This window comes from Struthio camelus, chromosome 14, assembly GCF_040807025.1.
Source record: "Struthio camelus isolate bStrCam1 chromosome 14, bStrCam1.hap1, whole genome shotgun sequence".
NCBI lineage: Eukaryota > Metazoa > Chordata > Aves > Struthioniformes > Struthionidae > Struthio > Struthio camelus.
Genome location: NC_090955.1, coordinates 11,752,753 through 11,775,375, shown reverse-complemented (window position 1 = coordinate 11,775,375; position 22,623 = coordinate 11,752,753). Strand labels below are relative to the sequence as shown.

The following is a 22,623-nucleotide window of genomic DNA, read 5'->3' as shown; positions in this document are numbered from 1 at the left end:
CTGCTCGAACCTTGGGGAGACCTGGCACTATCTCAACCAGAAAACAGTTCCAAAATTAATCATAATAAGACCTTTCAGTTTAACGCCTCGTCTGTCACAGACACATAATGGTGCACTTTGTACAAGTCATAGCCAAGATATGGGCAGAAGAGGAATAAGAATACGATCAGCCATGCAAACAGAGCAGCTTTAAATGCAGAGTTACACACTAAGCAGCCAGTTTTTTTTTTCACAGTACTGTCTGGTTTTGTAGTGCAAAAAAAAAAGCCTAAGACAATTCAGTGGGAGCAAAGGCTCATTTTCTGCTCTACCCAAACAGATACAAGTGAGTGGAGACTTGTCCAGGGACTGCAAGGCTGAGGTCACAGGGCATGATTTCTGATCCCCATCATTTCCTATTAAGGATGTAGAAAAGAATGAAAATCTTAACTTGTTAAATTTCAATGAATTACAATGCAACTTGGCAAGCCCTAATACAGGAAAACCTTTTTCCTTTACCGTCTTGTAAGTTGTTACAAAAATGTGAGACTATATGATGAATGGAGACTTCCAAGCTTTTAAGCAGCGGATACTTTAACACTTTCCTCAGATAAATGATTTCCCCAATGTGAAAATGTTAGTTTTAACGAAGTGACATAGCCTTAATTGGCTGTGATGGGAAGTAAACCCTAAGATAAACACTGTATAAATAATTCACATCTTTCCATCTGGGGAACTTCTTCCTAAATTGCAAAGTCCTCATACTGAAATGTGATACATATTATTTTAGCAGAAAGCACAAAAGTGTAGACTTCTTCCAATACACTATATCTGGAGTGGAGAACATCATCTAGCCTGGGGTTGATTGCATGTTTTAGGACACAGTTTTACAAAGTTTTTCTGATGTAAGATTGGATCACTTTCCCCTAACACGGTGTCTTCCACAGAAGAAAATCTTTGCTGAAACTGGATCCAACTTTAACACCTTGATCTATCTGTGGAAACTCACACTTCTCTTGCTGTCCCATAAAGGCTTCCCAACTGGAATACATAAAGCCTTTCCATATCTTCTCATTTACAACGTGCTGTAGCCATGGCGTCATCTAAAAGGCATTTAGAGATCGAGGCTGTAGCCTTTTTCATAGTGGATTACGGTATATGTCCTTAATGCTCTTATACCTGTGCTTACCACTCATTCATTTTAAGAGTTGGTCTCCCATCCAGCAACACCTTAGGAACTACTTTTCTCCCAAGGACTTGCTGCCAGTTCTGTGGCTGGAAAAGGCACTCAAGGTGGGTCCCTGTTGTTATAACAGAGAGCACATCTGATGGCAAGTTCTCCATTAAATGTGAGGTGTTTACTGTGCCCAGCACAACAAAAGGGTTACGTGGAAGCAGTGAAACTGCTAAACTCATTTCCACTTTCTCTTCCATTTGAGCTTACAAAATTCACTCTGGGGAACATAAGCTACTGTAGATTCAACATGGTGATCTTCTGGGTGCTCTGCAAATGACACCTAATAACTCGTCACCTCAACACAGGAGAGATGAAAAGAAGCTTCGTAGCTGGCTAAAGTGGCCACATTCTACTGAAATTTCTGGCTGAAAGGTTATTGTAGTGATGTTCTGCTATGCCACAAACAGCCTCCCACAGCTATCCTTCCCTGTTAGCTCTTGCAGATACAATAAATAACATCTCACTGTAAAGCTCTCCCAACTTTGTGATCCCAACTCTGGATACTCTAGTTGACTTCTCATTTCCCAGATGCACAGTGGTTGCTCCAGGTATTTACACAGGGTCACTGTGAAACCATTCAAAGTCAAAGAAAAGCTTGCTACAGATTTAGCGCTACTGAATCTAGTCCTTACTAAGGTACAAGAATGGCCAGAGCTCTATTAAACAAATTCTCTGGAAACCCAGACTCTTTTTTAGTCTTTATCTCATATGTTAGCAACTAGACAAGCAATTTTGTTCTGATCACACCCCTTATTCAGGGCAACTACTGACTATTCTTATATGCCCGAAGGAAACCTAGATGCTTTGTGCAAGGCACTAAAAGTAAAGTTTCTCTTTAAAGAATTATTAAAGTATTATTCAGGAAAGATCACCACCCTTTGATGGAAATAGTGTTCATTTAAAGCATCAATGTGTGAAACAAAACCCTCTGAAGTAAGAATGCATTATCTATATATAGTTTTACATATATGTGTGTGTGTGTGTGTGTGTATTTATATATATTTAAATCAACAATAACATTGTTAAAGGAAACTGCCAGAGTCGTATCTATTTTTTCTGCCTATTATACAAAATAAATACGGAAGCATAATGAAGGAATATATTACGCTTGCCTGTGTTCGCCATCACAATTTTTTATAGGATCAAATCAAACAGACAATGGAAATGAGCTTTGCAGTTTCACTATGCCTTCTGGTTATCAAGTGATAAGTTCCTAGCTGATGACCATTTTTTTTCCCTCTTTTAATGTGGACTCTAAAATAAACAATTCCCACACTCTGAGTAAAACTTTTAAAAATAGATTTTTCTTCTCTCTCTGCAAAAGGTGAAAAATGATCGCACTTGCAGCACAGGGTAGCACATAATTCGTTTCGCAGAGGATTCAACCAGATCTCTTGCCTTTATACAGCAACATGCAGAAAGTACCCTGGGACTAAACTGAAATGGGAGAGTTTACCAAGTCTGTCCCTAACCACTCTGAAGTTTGCTACGCTTAAAAGGCTTCTCCAGTCCTGGGTAACTCTTAAACCCTGAACGTGAAGAAGCGTTACTAAAGGGGTCACAAACCATTTAATGGGATTGCACTCCGCTCCCAGAGCGTCGCAAGGTGACGCTCACAGCTTTTTATGCCTATCAAAGTGCATCGGAAAGGGGCCAAGACCCTCAGCCTGGAGAACGAACAGGAACAGGAACAGGGATTCAACATGCCTGGGTTTTTGGCTGCTCATGCCCACCAACATCCATGGGGAAAGGCACCTAAAATACCTGCAGGACGGCGTCTTTGCCTCTCCTCAGCTGGCCACAAGGAGCCTTCCACACTCTGCTCCCCGTAATTAGAACAATCATTTTGCTTTCCCTATTATTTTCATGCCTTTTTCATATAACACAGGAAAGGGGAAAAGAAAGGAAAATGTGATTTTAAAACCACAACAGTGAGTCAGGGAGACCCAGAACAGTTACCAATTATAAACAGCAAGTTCATGTTGTGAAATTGCCTTGATTCCACTTGGCTGCCTCGTTATTAAAACAGCTTGCTGAGAGAGGATATGCTGAGTTTCTTAAATTTTGAGAATGAACAAACTTCATTCTTCAACACTCAGAGCTGCTCAGCAGTTTGTGGAAAAAAAAAAATTCCATGATGCTCAGAGTCATTTTGCAAAAATCCCCAAACCATAGAAAAACAATAGCTTTGAACTTATATTTAATGTTAAGGGCTATTCAGGAAATGGAAAATGCTTTTTTAAAATGTTTAACCATATAAACAACATCTGAGAAAGCATTTCTTATTAAACATTTTTATGGTTACAGCTACTCCGCTGCTGCAAAAGCAACTACTTATAAAAATAAAGCTAATATTTATAGGCACTGTAGCTCAGAAAGGGACCTCTTTATAAGACACACTTAATGTAGCAGCCATTGCATCTGAATCATGTTATTGCACAAAAATGAGGGTTTTTTTAAAACCTAAGCTAACATTTAACAACTTTAGGTAAATGATACTATGCAAAATTAATTCCCTGCAGTACCAAACAGCAGAACAGCAAGGACCAAATCTGTGAGATGCTGACCATCCTCCTGCACCATTAAATGTCTGCAATGGGGTCAAGAAGTAGGTAACACTGCAACCACCACAAAGAGGTGGGATTTGCAAAGGTGTGTAGTTAACAAGTTACTGAGCCCAGTATGGCTCTGAGTTCAAACCTACGCCCCAACTATCGAGCGCTGGATATGATGCATCTTGTTTCACAATCATCGTGAAGTCCTGAGGGGGAAAAAAAACCACTCCAGTCTCCAAGAGTTGTGTCCCGATGTCATTCTGCTCTCTCTGGTAACTGCCATCAACCTCAGTTGTGAAAAATTCTTTTCTGCACCATTCATTAAGGAAAGACCTAATTACAAAAGTAAGGAATGTTACCTTTCCAGAACTGGATGGGATGACCTTTAGGGTAGGAGTTCAAGGTCATATTTAATTCACCTAAAGTCTCCAAGATGATTATTCTACAATGCATGCACTAATCAAACCCCTGTTTTAGGATTTGGCAGACAAGCTGTTCTGTCTATCAGAATAACTCACAGATGGTATGTATGTGACACAACATATTCATCATGTTATATTCTTAGTATATGCAATTTTCTCCACTGCTGAATTTTCCTGCATTCAGCAAGGGCTCTAAGCAACTGCTGGTGCCTTGGAAAGGCACACTCCCAGCCTTGCTGTCTTTAAATTAACAGAATAAAGAGAGAATCTAAAGGTTGAAGAAACTCATTCTCCTGTGTAAATGTAAAACATATTGAATTTGATTTTTTTTACCTTAGGTACTATTTTTTAACTTCTGTTTTGTAGCTCATGTTTGTTTCCTATTCTTCAGTTCACATATTGTACTTTCTTTTTACTTGATGTGTGCCATATTGTTTTAGCTTTTGCTCTTACTCTTGCTTATTTATGATCCTTTTTGGACCAAAATCTCAATAAGATTTGCTTTAGGGGCTTTTTTCTTTTTCCTCCTTCCTTTTTCCAGGTAGTTGCATACATAAGCGAACCATTAAAACTGAGTCAGTTCAGTGTATCAAACTGAATGACAACAAACTAAAATGAGCAGAAACATGCCTCAAGCAACAAACATATTACTTATTCATTTTACTTATTTGCAATGCTGCTTTCTTTTTTCTTCTCCTCTAGTTCTTGTGATGAAATACACAAGAACACTGCCACATTTTTTTTTAATACTAAGATGAGTTTTCAATCCTGAATACCATATACATTTTATAAAGAGAAATGCCCAAAGGGAAAACACATCCACACAAGGTAGGTCCCTGGAGTCATAGATGCTGGGCCAGGCAACCTATTTTAAGGCTCATCATCTGGAGGAGTTAGCCAGCAAACATGGGCAAGAGTTCATGAAAATAAACTTCCTGCTCCCAGTTTCTCTAACTCCTATTACAACCGTCCATCATTTACTCCCACTTTGCTTGTGTTTTAGAGCCTCACGAACTTGAGTCACCTCAACCGCTGATCTTCATTTTGTACAGCGTGCCTCCTTGGATTAGCCGTTGTTAAGTGAGGACAAGAGTTAAGAGAAAAATAACTGAAAATTAGCTTCTCTGTCTTGGAAAGAGCAAGCCAACAGCCAGGCAAGACGCCACCAAGCTTCTTATTACAGAATGATAAATGTCACTGCCATATTCAAAAATTTTCAGTGGTTTTTAGTGTTTTAGCTTTTATGCTGAAAGTCAAAACATTAATAAAGCAATTGAAGTAGTAGGCATGTAAGTCCATGAATGTCAGTAGCAAGGTTTCACGTATGTCACTTTGCAGTAATAAAAGACTTCATATATAGTGCTAGGACTGAATGTTACTATTTTTATTTTTTATATGAGAGCTAAGGACAGGAATGCAAGCAAATGGAGGAGAAAAATGAAGGCAATTCCAATTAATCATTTCCCCTAGTGACATTTTAATGCATTATTGTTACAATTATTCTCAAACGTCCTCAAAGGATCATCACACCAGCTTTTTCAGGCTTCATTTTTCACCGACTGAAACTTTAACAAGCAACCTTTCCGATCAGTTTTGATCTCTGAAGGGGTAATACCCGTTCATCCCTCTCCCTTTGGGGGAAACAGGGCTACTATATGCTCCCAAATATCAGGATTATGTTACGAGGGCCTCTTTTCATTTCCTTGTATCTTCCACTGGCTTGAGGTTTTCTCTGCTTGAGTTTGTTTCTTATTCACTTCCCAATGACCTTCTTAAATTCTGCATTTCCAGAAACCTACTTAAAATATGGCAGGATAAAATACATCGGCCAGGCTGGGGAGGAGGAAAGGGGAAGAGGAGGAGTGGATTTGTTGTTTTTTTAAAGCTATAAAGTTACTCTCATATTTTTCCATTTTACAACCTCTGAGTAAAATAACCTCTTATGTCTCAGCACAATTAGTTCCCCAGCCTTGGCATGCCTAAGAGGCTCGCGTTGTTTGGGGTGCTGTTTGCCAGGGAACACTTAATATTCTCATCTATCACATGAATCAATAAAATGCAACCCTGTTTTTCACAAGGTGGCAGTGTATTAGGAAGAGTCATATGGGCTGAGTTAATTTAAAAGTAATAGACTGAAATTGTCTGCATTACTTTTATTGAACTGACAGAGCAGGTCCAGTACTGCTAAGAAATTAATTCCATTTCAAGGAATCACAGAGCAAGGCCGTAAAAGTTACTGGATTTATCTTAAAAAATAGTAAAAAAAATTAAACTCAGGCTCTCATTTTTACTTCCAGGATATGAGGATTTTTAAAGACACTACTCAGGAAATGAATGGGAGAACTCGAGCTGTCCCAAATGGGCCATATATCCAGGGGGCTAAATTCATGTCCATCAGGAAAAAAAAAAAAAAAGTCTTTCCTGCTGATAAGTCAAAAAAAGTCAGAACCTGAAAATTAACTTTAGGCACCTTCAAGAGGTGTGAAAGTTTGGAACGAAGTTCCCATAAATTCCCTTAATCCTCAGTGGAAGGGGAAGGGCCTTTCCAAGGGCAAATTATTGCCAGACCCTATCACCCTTGGGAAGGTGCCCTTCCTCGCTGACCAGCTAGGGGCCTCGCTTTGCTCCAGCTAGCTGAGCTTGTCCTAAAAACCAGCAACAAAACCTCCCCAAAACTGATGGCAGGGAGGATTTTCAGTGCTATGCTGTGCTGTGGGCCTCCTGCCCGCCCCAGTTATAACTCACCTCCCTTCCCAGCTCAGCTTTGCATCGTTAACACACTTGCATCCTTAACATGTTTTAATGTTGTGCCTTGAATGAATTTTTATGGCACAAGAGACAGAAGGTATGGTGCCAGAGTCATCTAGTGAGCTTTCTGCAGGACAGAAGCCTTATCGAGATTGGTGTCAGCAAAGCAGATTTCACCTCCGATAATACCCATTTTATCTGGGCTGCAACCTGGATAAGGGGGCCGCCAGGCTGTATATCGTCACTGCAGCATATGGCGACGCACTCGTCAGAGGTGCATCCCCACGCAGTGCACCGAAACTCTGCCCCTTGCTATCCTTAAAAGTTGGGTCCTCAAATTGATAAATTCTCCTCAGACGTGAAATTAAAATCTTCAGCACCAAAAATATATTTGCATCCAAGGATACATGTCATTGCTCAGATCTTGCTATTTAAATCATTTGACTTTGAGTGAGATATGGGAGAAATTTAAGTTTCAGTACATTTTAGTCTCCATCACGTCAAATTTACAACCCTGGAGTAAATCATGCTGCCAAGACAAATGTCTTCACTTAAATCAGATTTGTTGCTTCCTTCCATACTTCAGAACATTAATAAAATTGGAGTTCTAGTTCATAATTATAGTTTCATCTTTACTGTGCCAGGAAAACCACAAGAAGTTCACAGGATCCTTAATTCACCCTCCACATATGCACTTCTGCAGGTTAAGGGACTATAGGTCCTCATTTTTATTAGCTGTATATGAACATGCATGCATTCAAACGCGAATTCTCACTAATGCATCAGCATGCACACAGTTGTGCTAGATATACTAAGATTTGCTTTAAATGGCTTCTCTAAATGCCATTCTCATTTTCAAAGTTTTGGAAGATCACTGTCATTAAAAACAACAAAACAGCTCTCGGGGAAAGGGGCAAAGGCACATGAATGCAAAGGAAATGGCAGGAATGTTTACAGCGCTCTGAGACTACCTGAAATTTCTCCCCCAAATAAAAGAAATTTCTAACAATTGTTTTTCCATGTCATCTTTCCAACACCTTTGACATCTGCTCTCTCAAAAGAGCCAAATCTCTCTTCCGTTCCTGGATCTGACGCACAATTTTATGAGGTGCTACCAAAGAGGATTTTGGAACCCGTCCCCGCAGTAACACAAGGGAAATCATTTCACGTTTCCCCATTGCAGCACCACCCAAAGACCCCAAGTAGAGGCCAGAGCACATTGTTTTAGGCTTTATGCAACACATGAAAGCAGACTCCTCCTTCCCCCCAAGCAAACAGAGGGTGGGAAGGGGGTGCAAACTGCAAATCATACAACGGCAGGTCACGGAGCAGAAATCTCAGCACATGCGAAAGAGGCCACCACGCAAAGCAGTTTTTAACCCACCATTTGTCTAATCGTTATTCCTAAACCTAAACATTAATGTAGATGGGGTGAGCGACACATGCCTAGATTTCCAGCGAGGGATAAGGAACATGAATGTATCTTTAACTGCCACCCACCGAAAGCCCCCGTGAAACATGTGGCTCCGGCGTTACGCCTGGCTTGCGGGGAGCGCTCCGTAATGGGAGGCACATGTCGGAGGAACGTTGCTGGGAGCTCTGTGTGGCTCAAAATGCTTACTGCAGCATTATTACGGTAATCTTTCAGCAAGCTTTTACTCCCCAACCTCTCCCTGTTTTAACAAAACAATCCTAAGCCTGTATTAACAACAGGGTTTAATGAAAACCATACATTTCGTGATGAGTGTTTGGTCATGCATGGGAGATTTGTTTCCTTTCAGGATCACTTCTCCGTAGGAATATGACAAGAGATTAAATCATTAAAAATGTATAGTCTGTAATTAGTTTATCATTGCCAGAATTACAGGAATATTTTCCAACATAAAACTGATGCCACCAGCAAGAGATCATTTTGAAAGATCAATGTTGCTGAGATATCAGAAAACGGAGTAATTAAGAGGCAGCATGTACACTGTTCTCCTCCATACTTTTTTTTTTTTTTTTAAATATACAAAACAAAAACCTTGTAAACCCAACCAGTGATGGACCGGATTCTGTGAGCCACGGACACGATGTTAGGGACCATCAGCGCTCTTAAATGACAGGGTGACGTGAGATTACTCTGAAGCACCAACATCTTTTGAGCCTTGAGGATTTTCACTAGCTGCGTATTTCTGGAGAAAGCAGCACAAAGCACCACAAACAGGATCTCGGTATTAGTTAATTATGGCACTGCAATATTTTCACCGGAGGCATTTTAGAAATAAACTGCAGTACAGTGATGCTGTTTGTATTGCAATAGTTAAGGTGGTTTCAAACCATAAATTATAAACCCCATTTTTCAGAGTTTATGACAGGGCTATAAAGAAAAGAACCAGCCTTAGCCAGTTTGCTTTTTATGACATCAAAAAATTAGCTATTTGAAAGCTATACATTTATGCATGAGTTCAATGGTTTCAAATGATTTTCCCCTCCCACACACTCCCGTTCCCTGTATGCACAAAGACACGGTCACATTTGGTGGTCATTCACCTCTACCTCCGTATGCTGCCCCATCCCCTCACACATTACTGCTTAAAATCAGATTCTTTTGTTTCCCAGTGGGAATTTGCAATCTCATGCGAGTCGGCACTCCTGGACAACTCTCTGCAAGTATTTAGTACGGAAACATTAAAGCCGTCATTTTCAACGGGAGGTTCACAGATCCCTGGGGGACTAATTTAAAGGGGTCTGGAGAAGATAATTAAGGAAAGTCAGTCTGCTGTCAGGAGGCTTAAACTCACCGAACAGGGGCCTGTGCTTCAGCAGAAAAAAGCTGAGGGAAAAAAAACAAACCAAAAAACGTCAAACATGGCACTGAAATACTAGATTTTTTTCTCCCAAGTAGAACAGGAACTTAAAGGAGAGTAGAGGGTTGATGTCAGCTTCCAGTAAGAAGAGTTTTCTTCAAAAGCAGATATCAAACGTACCAAGCTCAGAGCTGCAACGCCAGCAGCCCCCAAACACCAGCCCTGCCGCTGAGGGCACTGGGGGACTTGGCCCATCCCACCCTCCGCAGCCAGTGTCACCTCCTCCCCGAGCCACCACCTCCTGCTCCTTACAGCCAAGTAGAGGTGAATACATCAGCAAAACCCCCTTGTGAAGTCAAATTCTGATACTTTCTTCCTCTAATATGTCGTTCTGAAGGCAATGACCTCCACTTTTGATAATAATAATATTAACAAAGAAAAAAAAAGATTCTCTCCTTCTCTCACCTCTTTGTGTTCATCCCTTCAGACTGTGGTGGAACAAGCTCCCTGGAGAGACTTTCTAGTTACTTCTTCACGCAGTAGCACCAGGATATGAACACCAATGCATACCATAAGGACACATAATACCAGATGTTGAGATAAAGGCTCTTTCTGGACCAACAGCTGGGTTGGTGCTTGGGTATTGGCTTTCAGGTGCCTACCAAGGCACCGTGCGCCGACCCGAAAGTATTCAGATCTGTGGCAAGTTGCTTTGCGAACAGGATGCCGGATCCTAAGTTACTTGCACACTTTTGGCTGTTCTACCCACTGCTCATTAATATTGCTGAAGTGCTTTTTGGTATTCAGTTAGAAAGCACTATAAATGCAAAACGTTCTACGATAATCAAGCAAGTCTTTTAGCATACAATTTGATTTTATACGTGCTTTTCATACTCACAGTGTTTAACAGCTCTAGGCAGCAATTAGTTTGTTAAAGATAAAACAGTAGGTAACTGTGAAAGTATAATTTTTCCTGACCCAAAAGTTGTTCACTAAAGAAAACCAATTCAATTGACAGCTAGACAACCCTTTTCTGCTGAACTGGGATAAAACACAACACTTTTCCTTCCTCAAAATTACACTTCCACAGCTAGGTACTCTTTCAATCAGAGCATAATCAAAGCTACCTTTGAATATTCACATCTAGGAGTGACACAATCAAGTTGGGCTAGTCTTTCACCCTAACACGCCCAATGCTGTTTCCTAGTAGCAAATAACCACCAAAACAGCATTAGCACAGTTAGATGCTGCACCTTCACCTTGCAACAGTAAGCAATGATGCCCAATCACCGTATCTGCATCTCAGTCGACTGTGAACCTGAAGGCCCCAACAAGGTTTTTTACTTAAACTGTGCATTTCCAAATTCAGTCTACATAGAGGTGCCCATCTGGGCAGATGTCATCTTGGACAAAATTCCTGAGCTGCCTGTTCCTGTGCAATTCAACAGAGCTCAGCAAGAAAAGACAGCTTGCAGATACTGGGGGAAATCAGTGTGTCTGCAGAAGCCACATCTCTGTTCCCACTCACTCAGCTCGTTACTGAGAAAATAACACCCATGATTATGTGGATATCTCTAAAGGGAATAAGTGAATCCATTAGTTAACTTATGGAAACACTTGCAGTTAAAAAAAATAAAATTGCACATGTTTTGAGAAGGGTGAACCCTTGAGTGTTTAACTCTAGCAATATCCTATTGCTGTGCAGAAATACAGAATTATAGAAACAGTAAAACTCATCCCCCTAAGCTGACTCTGAACGTGTCACCAAGACTTTCTAGGTGCACAAAAAAGTTCTTTATATTGAGATACCGAAACCTCTTCAACATCATTAACCTGGACTGAAAATAATCAATAAATAATCATTTCATGTGTAAGTATGGAAGGCAAACGCCTAATACGTTAATTGTGAAACCCCCTTCTGTACTAATGGTTGCCATAACCTGAGGGATCGATTCCATTATGGATATTTACACAGTGACCTATTAGGAATACACGGAAGTATCATTTTTTACATTGATTACCCATTCTTAAAACAGATAGTAATGTATACTTAAATGCATGGATTGCAAAAATCATTTTTAACCTTTATTACATACTCTTTGTTGAAAAGGAAATCGTTCTAGCGTCATGGTATGAAGGACACAATTTCAATTTATATCTTAAGAACAGAGGACAACCTATGCAATTATGAATGCATATAAGCTACAAAAACAAAACAAACAAAAAAGCCCCCAACCCCTTGTATTTTTAGTACTCAGGCAAGTGAGAGCTAACTAGAATACAAACATCTGTAATCTGAACCTGGGCAAATAATACTGACATTGCTGAGATCCAGAAAATAAATATGTATTAAACTTTTACAAGTTGCATCTCCTTTTGCAAACGCTTGAAGCAAAATCCCCCTTCCAAACAGCTCTAGCAGAAAGCAGCATAAACTCTAATAAGCATCCCTGGTGCTGGAGGCAGTGCTTTTCCATTTGACAGACTTGCCCGATGTCAAGTTTCTGCTAGTACAAAAAACAGTAGGGCAACCGGGGAGATAACTGCAAATCCAACCAGAAGCTGCACAAACAGCCTAAAGGTTACCCAGAAACGCCCAGCACGGAAATCACCTCCGGTGAGAGCCTCGGGCAGCTCGCTGGCCTCGGCGCTGCCTTCGTGCCCTTTCAGCGAGGGCTGCCGGGACAGCTCTGCTGGCTCGGGGCTCACGGCACAGAATTGGTCATTTGGGCCACCAGAGAAAACAATTTCTCCTCTTTGTGCTCAACGCAGTGGGAAAGTCAACGGGTTGCACAAGCAGCTGGAAAACAGCAGCTGGAAAGCAGAGCGACTCAGTTGGAAAAGGCTCCTAGCGAGGTGAAGGCTGCCAGCGAAGCCAATGTTTTCCAAGTATAGAGGTCAATGGTGACGAAACGCTATACTCCTGCCGAGGGGAAATTAATGTTATAGGCCTGACAATTAGAATCACCGTTATTTGCGTATATCTGGAGAAAATGGAGAATTGAACCAGGGACAGTGGCGCCTTTGTACAAAGCACTGTACAAGTGAAGTCTGGTTATCTTTAGGTCAGTTTTACAACTGAAGAGTACAAATGGATTTTTTTATTTTGCAGTAACTCTACGTAGAGCTTTCGCAGGGAAAAGAGAAGGAAATAAACTATATGTTCCTCGTGCACTGAAAACAAGCTGTCACCAGGTTAACCAAGGGCCCAAGAAGGTGCGTCATACCTGCTCCTAGCAAATCCACTTAGTGATTACCAAATCAATTTACCGATTCGCAGAAGCGCCCGTCATTCCTCAAGGCCATCTCCGCAGCTGTCAACCAAAAGCAGGGGACTGACTACCCCCGTACGAACATTGCGTATGTCAGGTAAATTGAAGGTCCTATTCAAATCACAGCTTCCTGCCAGTTCTGATCTCTTCCTCCATCTTTCACGCCATAATCTGCTTAAAACGCACAAAACCTAGTGGTTTGGAACGCGCTGAACCTTCTCCCACCCTCTGGTGAGCCTGGAGGCAGCGCGACGTGGATGATATCGGCCACTTGGGCTGTGCCGACAAAGCTCCTGCCGATACCGAGAGGTGGAGGTAGGAATAATCCCTTCAGCATCTTCACGGAAGGGCCACCGCACATCTTTCCAGCCCTTTACTAGAAACTGGGTTTGGGTTTGTTTTTTTTTTTGGAAGATAAATAGGCTTTTTTTTCCAACGTGAGTTTCTCCCTTGCTAGAGACAGTACATATACACAGCGCAATCACAAAAACAATTCTGTCCGCTGCATATCTCCTGTTCTTCACAGCAGCACTTGTTAAAAATGAAATTTCCAGTCCAATTTAAATTCTTTCAAAGCACATGTTTTTGGGGGATTCTGGCGAGCCTCTCTAGAGGAAGCACAGATCTAAATCTCCTGCTGTATTTACATATATTCACACACGCTGCTTAGCTGCATGACCATTATTTCAAGCATGCCCACACTACTCCTGTGGCCTGGGGTGTGCATCGCAGCTCCATTAATAATTCCCCAGCATCCCAATAGAGATGTGGACGAAGACAATACGTTAACAGAAAGAAACAGCATTAAGTTTAACCCAGCAACTTTCTGGCATTATTAGCAGGGTGAATCTCAACCTAGAAAAGCAAAGAAATCTCTTCTGCACCCAACTCCCCCTCCTCTCCTCGGTGCAAGGGCTGCCGAGCCAGCGCCCTGGGAGCTTTATGTTTGAAATAGCTCCCACGCGAAACACCCTGCCATCTGATGTCCTGCAAACTCTCAAACCTGCTCTGTACGAGGCACCAGCTTAATCCTCTGAGCATCCTTTCTTTTTAAAGCATAAGCAGATTGAACTTCCTGAGCCGCCCCCTTCAGCAGTGATGGCGGCCGCATTAAAATACAGTAAACGAAGAAGGACCGATAACACCGTAAGGAATGCATTATCTCAAACCCCAGATTGCTATAACTTTACAGAAGTAAAGAAATGAACTGAAGAACAGACTATAAATACCGTTTCAAGGATAAGGTATCGATGTATTGATCTCCTGAGTGCTATTATCAGATGGCTATCTCTGGGTGTCGGGCGAATTCATTCAGTGCTAGAAAGACAAACCAGGCTGTCGAGGCCTGAAAATCATCCTCGCTAATTATTTCTCTCCCACTGTCCTTTCCAGCTCCAACTTGTGGATGCTGCCAAATTATTCCTCACAGTGGTTACCAAAACCAACAACGTTTTCTTTTATCTTATTTAATTAAGGTAGGAAAACATCTGAACTGACTCTGCTAACAACAGAGCAGTATCATGTCAGACTGGATCACATTTGGGTGTTTTACTACCTCAAGTTTTAAGCAGGCCAAAAAGATCTGCTAGGAAACTTCCTTTGAAATGAGAGCTTGCCTTTCTTCCACAGAAGAACGAACATTAATTTCCTTTTACATGTTCTCATTCCCAAACTCCCCAGAGCCGAGCCCCGCATTTTAGCTTTCTCATGTTTCATATATATTTCATATTTCTTTCCTTTCAAATGGAACAACACAACAGCCGTTTGAGCTGAAAGCATCCAGACGTTGCTGTGTTGGGTTGCTTGAAAGACTAACGCGCGTAAGCGCTCAGTCCTGCGCCTTGGTACCGCAGCAGCTTCCCGCAGGGCTCACGGCGCAGCGCGCCCAGCCCTGCGCTGCAACGGGAACGCCAACGCTTTACCAGAGGCAACGCGAGGAATATCTGGTCTTAGTTGCGACCAGCTTGAGTCTCGGTCTTGCTACTACTAAGCTGACGGCTAGATCACCATATGGTTCAGTGGGAGGGCGAACAGGCCTTTCAGAAACGCTATGCCAGCAACAACAGCGTGCAGCGTCCAACGTGACTTAGCCGACAGCGCGTGGTTTTACCACCACTGACTGATATGACTGAAGGTAGCTACTTCGGGTGTCTTCTGGGGACAAAGGCCCCTAAACGTTTTCCTAGCTAAATGGGGAAGAAAGGGAATATTAGACGACGTTGAGAGGAGAGAGACACGACCAGGGATTTTTGGATGGGCGATTCCATTTATGTTCAGGAAATAACGGGTTTTATTTTTACTCTCGAAATTTCATCTCTTGAATGCAGCTCATTACGCGAGCACTCACATTTCCGCCTCCCAAACAGAATGAGACCTCTCAAGCAAAGAATTTCAAATGAATCTTTTTTAAAACCTTCCTGTTATCTCCAATCTCCTATTTTGAACTGGGTGTAATGACATTTCTTTTTCTTAAGGGATATTATGGTCCTGCCTGGTAGGTGCCACCGCAAGATTAAATGTGTCACTCAACTCTCAGCAAGCCACCTTCTCCTCAAGGTGAGGCAGCACTAGCCTGCCCTAAGAGGCTCCTGGCCTCAGAGAAACGAGAACAGAATTTCCCCCTTAACCAAGGGTGATAAGAAACTAAAGAAAAGAGGTTTCCTCTTCGTTATGGATGATTTCTGTCATTTTGGCTACTCATCTGTGGGTTGGTTCTGCATTTTAAAAAGGTAAATCTGCTACTCGTTGGGAACCCTGGAGCACCGCAAGCACGCACCGGGCACCGAATTTGTTATCTTCGCTGTAGGAATCGCCACCCTGAAGGAATGGAAGGGCTTGACGTTAGAATAAAAATCGTCTGAAATCAACTGACATCAACCTTACAGCACCCCTGTTAAGGGAGAAAGCAAATGCAAACAGTATTCTAGGTAAATACTTCAAAACAGAGAGTACAGTACAGTTAAAAGCTCTATAAAGGCAAAAGTGGCAAAATGCAAGAAAATTATTTAGTTCATCCCTGCCATGATCAAGTCCCAAAGGTCCCTTCTTCCTCCGTACCCAGGAGACGTGTGATAGATCTCATGCTAATGCATATTTTTTAACTCTCAAGTTGCATTCGCCACCTTGGGCGAGCAAGCAAGCTGGCTCTAATGTCTCCACCCTTATCTGGTGTCTGCTTGCGAGTCTGTTCAAAATCTAATTTTCCCCACAATCCCAGAGAAGAATGATTCATCCTTAACTTATTCAGGAGACACTTTCAATCTTCTTTTCCTGGACAATTAGCAGCCCCCTCCAGAGACCCTAACGCTCTTTTGGCAGGCCATGTGCCGTTTTCTGTGCTTGACTACACTATTAACAAACTGTTAGCCCACCGCAAGGGGAAAAGCTCTTTCCCACCTGGTAACGCTATTTCAAATTCTGGTGCAAAGCCAGAATTTATATTTCATGCTAACGTGTAAATCAGGAGCTATGTTTCACAGAAACTCCTCCATGGTCAATGGACAACGATCCCCAAGCCCTCTTTGCGGGATACGGTAACAAAGATTTTCCGGTTGAGGGAGTGTTTCCTGGCTGCCTCCAGGTCGCTCAAAACGAGCTGCAGATTTCCTGGAAACATGAGCCAGTTTTGCCTCCTTTCTGAAGTGACAGGATAAAGCAAAATCTGCCTTTGAGGACAGCCAGTCTAGATGGGACAGTGACAGAAAAGGACATTGCTGGCTTCTTGGGGCATGTGCTGAAAAGCCTGGCTAGATAGAGAATCACGATTTTTGCTTATTAGGCTGGGTAAAAAATGCAGGGAGCAAGAGGGCGCATGTATGCTAGGATATGACTAATTTTCCCCAAATCATTTTTTCTTTAAAGAAAGACGAGGGCTGTATGTCTTGAAGCATGAGCAAACACATACCTTTTTCTCTTTTTTGACTGCTTGATTGTTTTTTCATTCCTACCAGACAGTAAACACTTGCAGTGTTTTAGATCTTTTTTCAACTTCAGTTAACCTTCCCATCCTGTCTGGAAATACAATGCCTGCGAACTGGGGAAATCACAGGGACTATATTCATACTGCTGCCTGATCTCTTACATCATGCAAAGCTTTACCAGGGAAAAAACAAAGCAATTCATCCTGGCGAAGCCTGCAGTTATATTAGCAGCAGCGGCACTGCTGTAGCACAGAGCGGGAACTCCGGTGGGGCAGGCACTGCACAAACCCGGGAAAAAGACATTCTCTGCCCCAAAAAGCTGTTAAACCACATATATGAGACAACAGAGGGATTCATTTGGGAGGGCATGAAAGAACAATACCCACCAGCACAGTCCGCAGTGAATGCATTTCACAGCCTATCTCTCAAAAGAATTAAAAAGCCTTTTGGTGATCTTCCTTTTAAACTCAGCTTTAACTAAAACTTTTTTGGACCCAGGAGTAACCAGACAGCAAGATGCACCTTCCTTTTTGGTCAACATAAGCTTTCGATCATCATCACTCAGAGAACACTTCTTTAACACATAGTATAACAGAACTAAAGTAAGACCTGAATAAACGTACTGAGTTTTCTCACTGCAAAAAAAACGTGTCTGACGCAATTTATTCTCTTGGCATGAAATTATGGCAACTGTTTAGAATTCTTTAGGAAAAAAAATACAGAAATGCAATCAGTAAAACAACAGCATAATAGACGATTTAAATCATTTCCTCCTTGCTGACTTAAATCATGATTAGCACTGGTGAAATCTATTCCCACTGTCTGAGACCCAGTGAAACAGCTTCCATGGGAAATACTGGCGGACAAGCTACCAACAAGCCCGTTAACCACATTAAGGTTTTGTTTTATTTTTTATATGCCAAGGAAATATTATCACTTCTTAACACATTTGTGCAATGTTTCTCTTTTTTGCCAAATGTTATCTATCTTTGTTATTTCTAGAGGGCCTACTGGAATAACTACTAAGGGTCACACATCTCAAGAAGACAACGTTCCAAAGTCCCAGGACTATCGTACTTGCCTAAAGGAAAGAAGCAGGGCTGAGCACGTAGCAAACATCTCCTGTTTTTTACCGCTGAACTAGAATCCTTTGGTACAGCTGACCCACAGAGCGCTGTATGCAAACACATCCAATGGGCGTACTCAGAGCACCTGCAAATGTGCTCAGATCAGGGGCACTTTACCAATCTGTAAGCCTCACAGACTTCACGAATACAATTTTTTTCCCCCCCTCTAAAAACCCTCCTTCTGTGCCCAAGTTCCAAATCGCAAAAAGTTATGAACTGCCAATTTTGCAAAACCTGGCTCCCTTCAAGACTGAAGTGGCTGAACACTTTCATTTGGGAGCAATAAACCAGGTTCTCCAAACCTGGCTCGTCCAACAGCTGCAGGAACAAGTTTCTTTCTGCAGTGCTAGCGAAGCCCCGGTATCTAGCTGTGCCGAAGTGGGTGCTTCCGTCTAGGATGTATTTGCACAGAAGGACGCTGAGGTTCAGCTGACTTCTCACCTCGCCTCTAACTTGGGTCAGAAAGCCTCGACACACCAGTCGAACAGCCTTCCTACCTACGTAACCTCTCTCCACCACTGCGGGCGTAGGAGGTGCGCCAGGAGGTACTGAGAAGAGCCCCTCCTAAATGACCCCTCGAGTCTATCCAGCTCTGCCTTGTCCCTTAGCTAGGGTCAGAGAGATTTACAAAAAAAGACTTGCTCATATTGAAACCCTTCTGCCTTGCAGAGGCCTGCCAAATATTCTTGGATAGCCACCTAACACAGCAAAGCAGAAGAAATAGCTACCACCTGCTGCCCTCCTCCTTCCTCTCCCACAATCAAGCAAGTACTCCAGAAGATCAGAACTTAGCAAGCTCCCATACATACTTCCCCCCCCCCCACCCCCCACCTTTTCTTACTGCACTGAGCACCCAGAGTGAATGCCTGTAAACTCTCTGGCCTAAGTCCCCAGTAAGCTCCGCAGTACGAAAGCTCGCCCTTACAACAGGAGGGAGAGTCACCCATTTTTCTAACTCAGACAATCCCACATTTCAAGCAACAATCCTATTGAATCTGCTGCCTTTCATTAAAGTAGCTCTTATAACTCTGTCAAATTCTCCAACCTTTCTATTGATTTTTCTCCTATTCAAAATAACTCTCCTTTACAACAAGAGCTGGCTGTCAGCCTCTTATCTCTTATTTTCACCCAATCTGATCCTCCTTCTCCTTGCCAGTCTTTCCAGAGTCCAATTAATCATGTAGAAAATCGAGGATTTGTGTTAAGAGGAATGTACAACTCTAAGCTCATCATTAACATACTGTAATTGCAGTGTAGTGCTACTGGCTCAGACCTTTTCAACAAGACAGTGGAAATCCTTTGGCGAAAGCAGGACATCCCCATCAAACCTGGAGAGAGTTGTATCTGGTTCATGTTCCTGGGTAGTTACTGCAAAATGCAACCCTGGATGCCTTCTAACGCTTGCATCTAACTCTGGAAATTACTGGGGTCTGGCAGGCAGCGAGGAGATGCTATCGTAAAAACAAACTGCTGTTACTTCCCTAAATTTTGTCTAGGTCTCTACACAAACAGTCCCAAGACACACAAAGCCCTCCACTAACCGTATTTTAATTTCAGACCATCCTCTCATGTTTCTTCTTAATTATCACAGGGCATTCACGGAAAAGATCAGCCAGATGGAGATTAAATATTTCACTACCACAAGATGAAGCATCCTGCACTAAAATGGAACTTCGATTGCAATAAAGTCATTAATTAAAGTCTCAACTGATTCTCCTGTCACTACATGGGAGGCGCTAAAGACAACTGCAAGGAGATAGAGCATCAGCTACCCTAAGGAAAATAAAACAGTAAAACAGACTTTTGTAAGATGCTCGACTTACACTGCTCATAGTCTTTGCAGTACAACATGACAGAAACCCAAACAGTCACGGGCCCGATGAAGTGATCTATTTTATGTATTATAATTAGAGCACACTTATTTCCTGATGATGAGAAACCTAAACAAGTTTTAAAAGTGGTGAAGAGCAAAGGGGAAAAGTGGTGGACAAGTCTGGTGGAAGATAAGGCAGAGAAGCATTTTTAGCTTTTCATCATCTTGTATTTTTAAAGTATTTTATGGCTATCTAGACCCTAAAAGATCATGGGGAAAGTAGAGACAGAGGACTAAGAAAACAGTCTAGAAAAGAAATTGCAAATTGTCAGTTTGAAACAAAAAGAAAAAATAATTAAAACTGAAAATCCCCAAGCCATCTCCTTGCCTGAATGCTTAAGTCAGGGGTGCTGCATGAGATGCAGATTGAATAAGCGTTGCATGGAAAATTCCCTGGGAAGTCCAACACACAGACGTCGTGAGCATGAAGTCAAGTCTTCGCTCAGAGTTTCACCAGCAGATCTCCCATCAAAGTCACTGACAGTGCTAAGTATCCTCATATAACTGCAGATTTGGTCCTTGGAGAGAATATTACAGTCAAATTACTTCAGACAGTTGAAGTGTCTCACTGTGATAGATTCCCAATGGCCCTGTTTAGGTCCCTCCATCATTTATTGACTTCTACTTTGCTACATGCTGCCAGATGGAGGCAAGGAAATTTGAAGAGCAACTAGTAAATGAAATATAAGGAAATAAAACCAGCGCTGGCTCCCCCTTTCACAATTAGTCTTTACTTTTGCTTGAAGCCAACAGCAGAGATCTTTGTAAAATTACAATTACCAAATACACTGGATGCCAGAAATAATAAACAACATAGTGTGTTGGTTCTCTCCTGGAAATTAAGAGAACATACTGTGATATGTTCTTCTTCTAATATGTCAAAAAAGCACAGAAATCTAAACAGACTTACAAATACAGCAAGTATAAAATTAAAGAATGAAAATGCTCCAATTTTAACATTAAAAGTATATACTTGCTGCCATCCACAGGTGAACAAAAGGTTGGACATTTACTGTAGATGACTCCAGGTATGATAGAAGGAATTGATATTCAGGATAACCCCCAACAAACATTAACTAATCTCTGTTTATTCCCTCTAATAAAGGTTTTCATGCACTGAATATCACACATTTCTTCTACATTAACGACACAGGCTGCCCTCTGAGATAATACAAAACATGAGGAAATAATGAGAGGTGTGATAGCACAAGGTGATAAACTTTGGCAAGGAGAGCTGAGCATTCAGCTTAGAGAAATTAGCTCTAGATTCTGACAACACTGAAGTTGGTCTTAGTATGTATATTCAAAGGGAAAAGGAAGAAACTCAAAGAAGGAGCAAGAACAAAGACACCATTAGAACCTGGAAAGTCTTCTAAGACACATGCTTAAAGGAGAGCATGAATTGTTAATGCAAATGATTGATTCATTTCACTAAATTATTTTTATAAACAATCAATATAAAAAGTGGTTAATCAACACGGAAGTGCCCTGGCTCTTCATTTTCTGCTGGGATGGTTTGTGGGCTTTTCTGTTTTTTTTTTCTTTTTCTTTTTTTTTTTTAATAGAGAAAAACTAGAGCCCTCCAACAACAAGCATGCTAGAGCTTGTGGATACAAAATCACACCACGATTTCAGAAGCCAAGTTGATGTTCCTGTTACCAATTTGGCCTAGATAGCACAAGTTTGTGCACGTAAGATTAAAGGAATGAGGTCTCTATGGCGTACTGCAGTATGGTCCTTGGAATAAGATTCTCATTTACTAAATAAATTACTGTATATTACTGTATAATGGTGTTCACATTATAACTGACAATTAGTGCCATTAAAGAGAAAGCTCATAAACAGCCAAAGCTCACATCAAATTAACACAGTCATGATTAAAATCACTCTTCTGATTTCTACTCTTCACAGAAATAATTAGCATTTTGCATAAAAATGAGTACAAAGCAGCTAAAAATCAGTTATGCTAGGATGGTGGGACTGAAAGCAGCTAGCACAGTACTGCCACAAGAGCTGCAGCCACCTATGAAATATTAAGTGTGCAGGTTTGCCTCCCGCCGCAGGTAGCCGGGACGGTGCCCTCCACGTCTGAACCTGTGAGCAGGCAGGGCTGCTCCTCACCCGTGCATGGACATTGGGGAATAAAGTGCTGCAATTACTACTCTTGGTTCTAACAAGGGAAACCTGGGTTCTCTCCTGGCCAGGGAGAAGCCCTTACCCTTTATTGGAATTTTATCACTTCAACATTTAAATGGTTTCTAGCATTTGCACATTCACTTATACCGCTTTGACTTCAGAAACAAAAAGAAAAACCTGAGCAACTATAATAGAAAAAAAGAGCAGCAAAATACAAAGAATCAGCGAGTCGAAAAAATTTAGAGAATGCAATGTTAAAAACTTAACTTGAAGAATAAAGCAGAGAGACTTTATTTCTAAACTGGTACAGAGTCCACCTCCTCCTTACCAGAATTAACGCTCCAATCTCATAGCAATACACTAATGCTGCCACTTTAATCTTCAGCACCACAACACTAGTTACTAGCCTTGCCCAAATGATGGTGCTAAAACGGGAAGAAGGCGGGGAAAAAAATCGAGATACCAGGTCAATGTTGACCAGGCCTGGAACCATGAACTGGCACGTGGACACCTCCGTTCACAGAGGCAACTTCAGATACAGCCAACCTCATAATGTTTTCATAAG

At 41.7% G+C, this 22,623-nt stretch overlaps 1 protein-coding gene across 2 annotated transcripts in view; it reads right to left on the bottom strand.

Annotated features, from left to right (window-relative positions):
• Window positions 1-22,623, bottom strand: part of PTPRG (protein tyrosine phosphatase receptor type G) — a 411,417-nt gene that overhangs the window by 159,698 nt on the left and 229,096 nt on the right. The window lies entirely within an intron of this gene.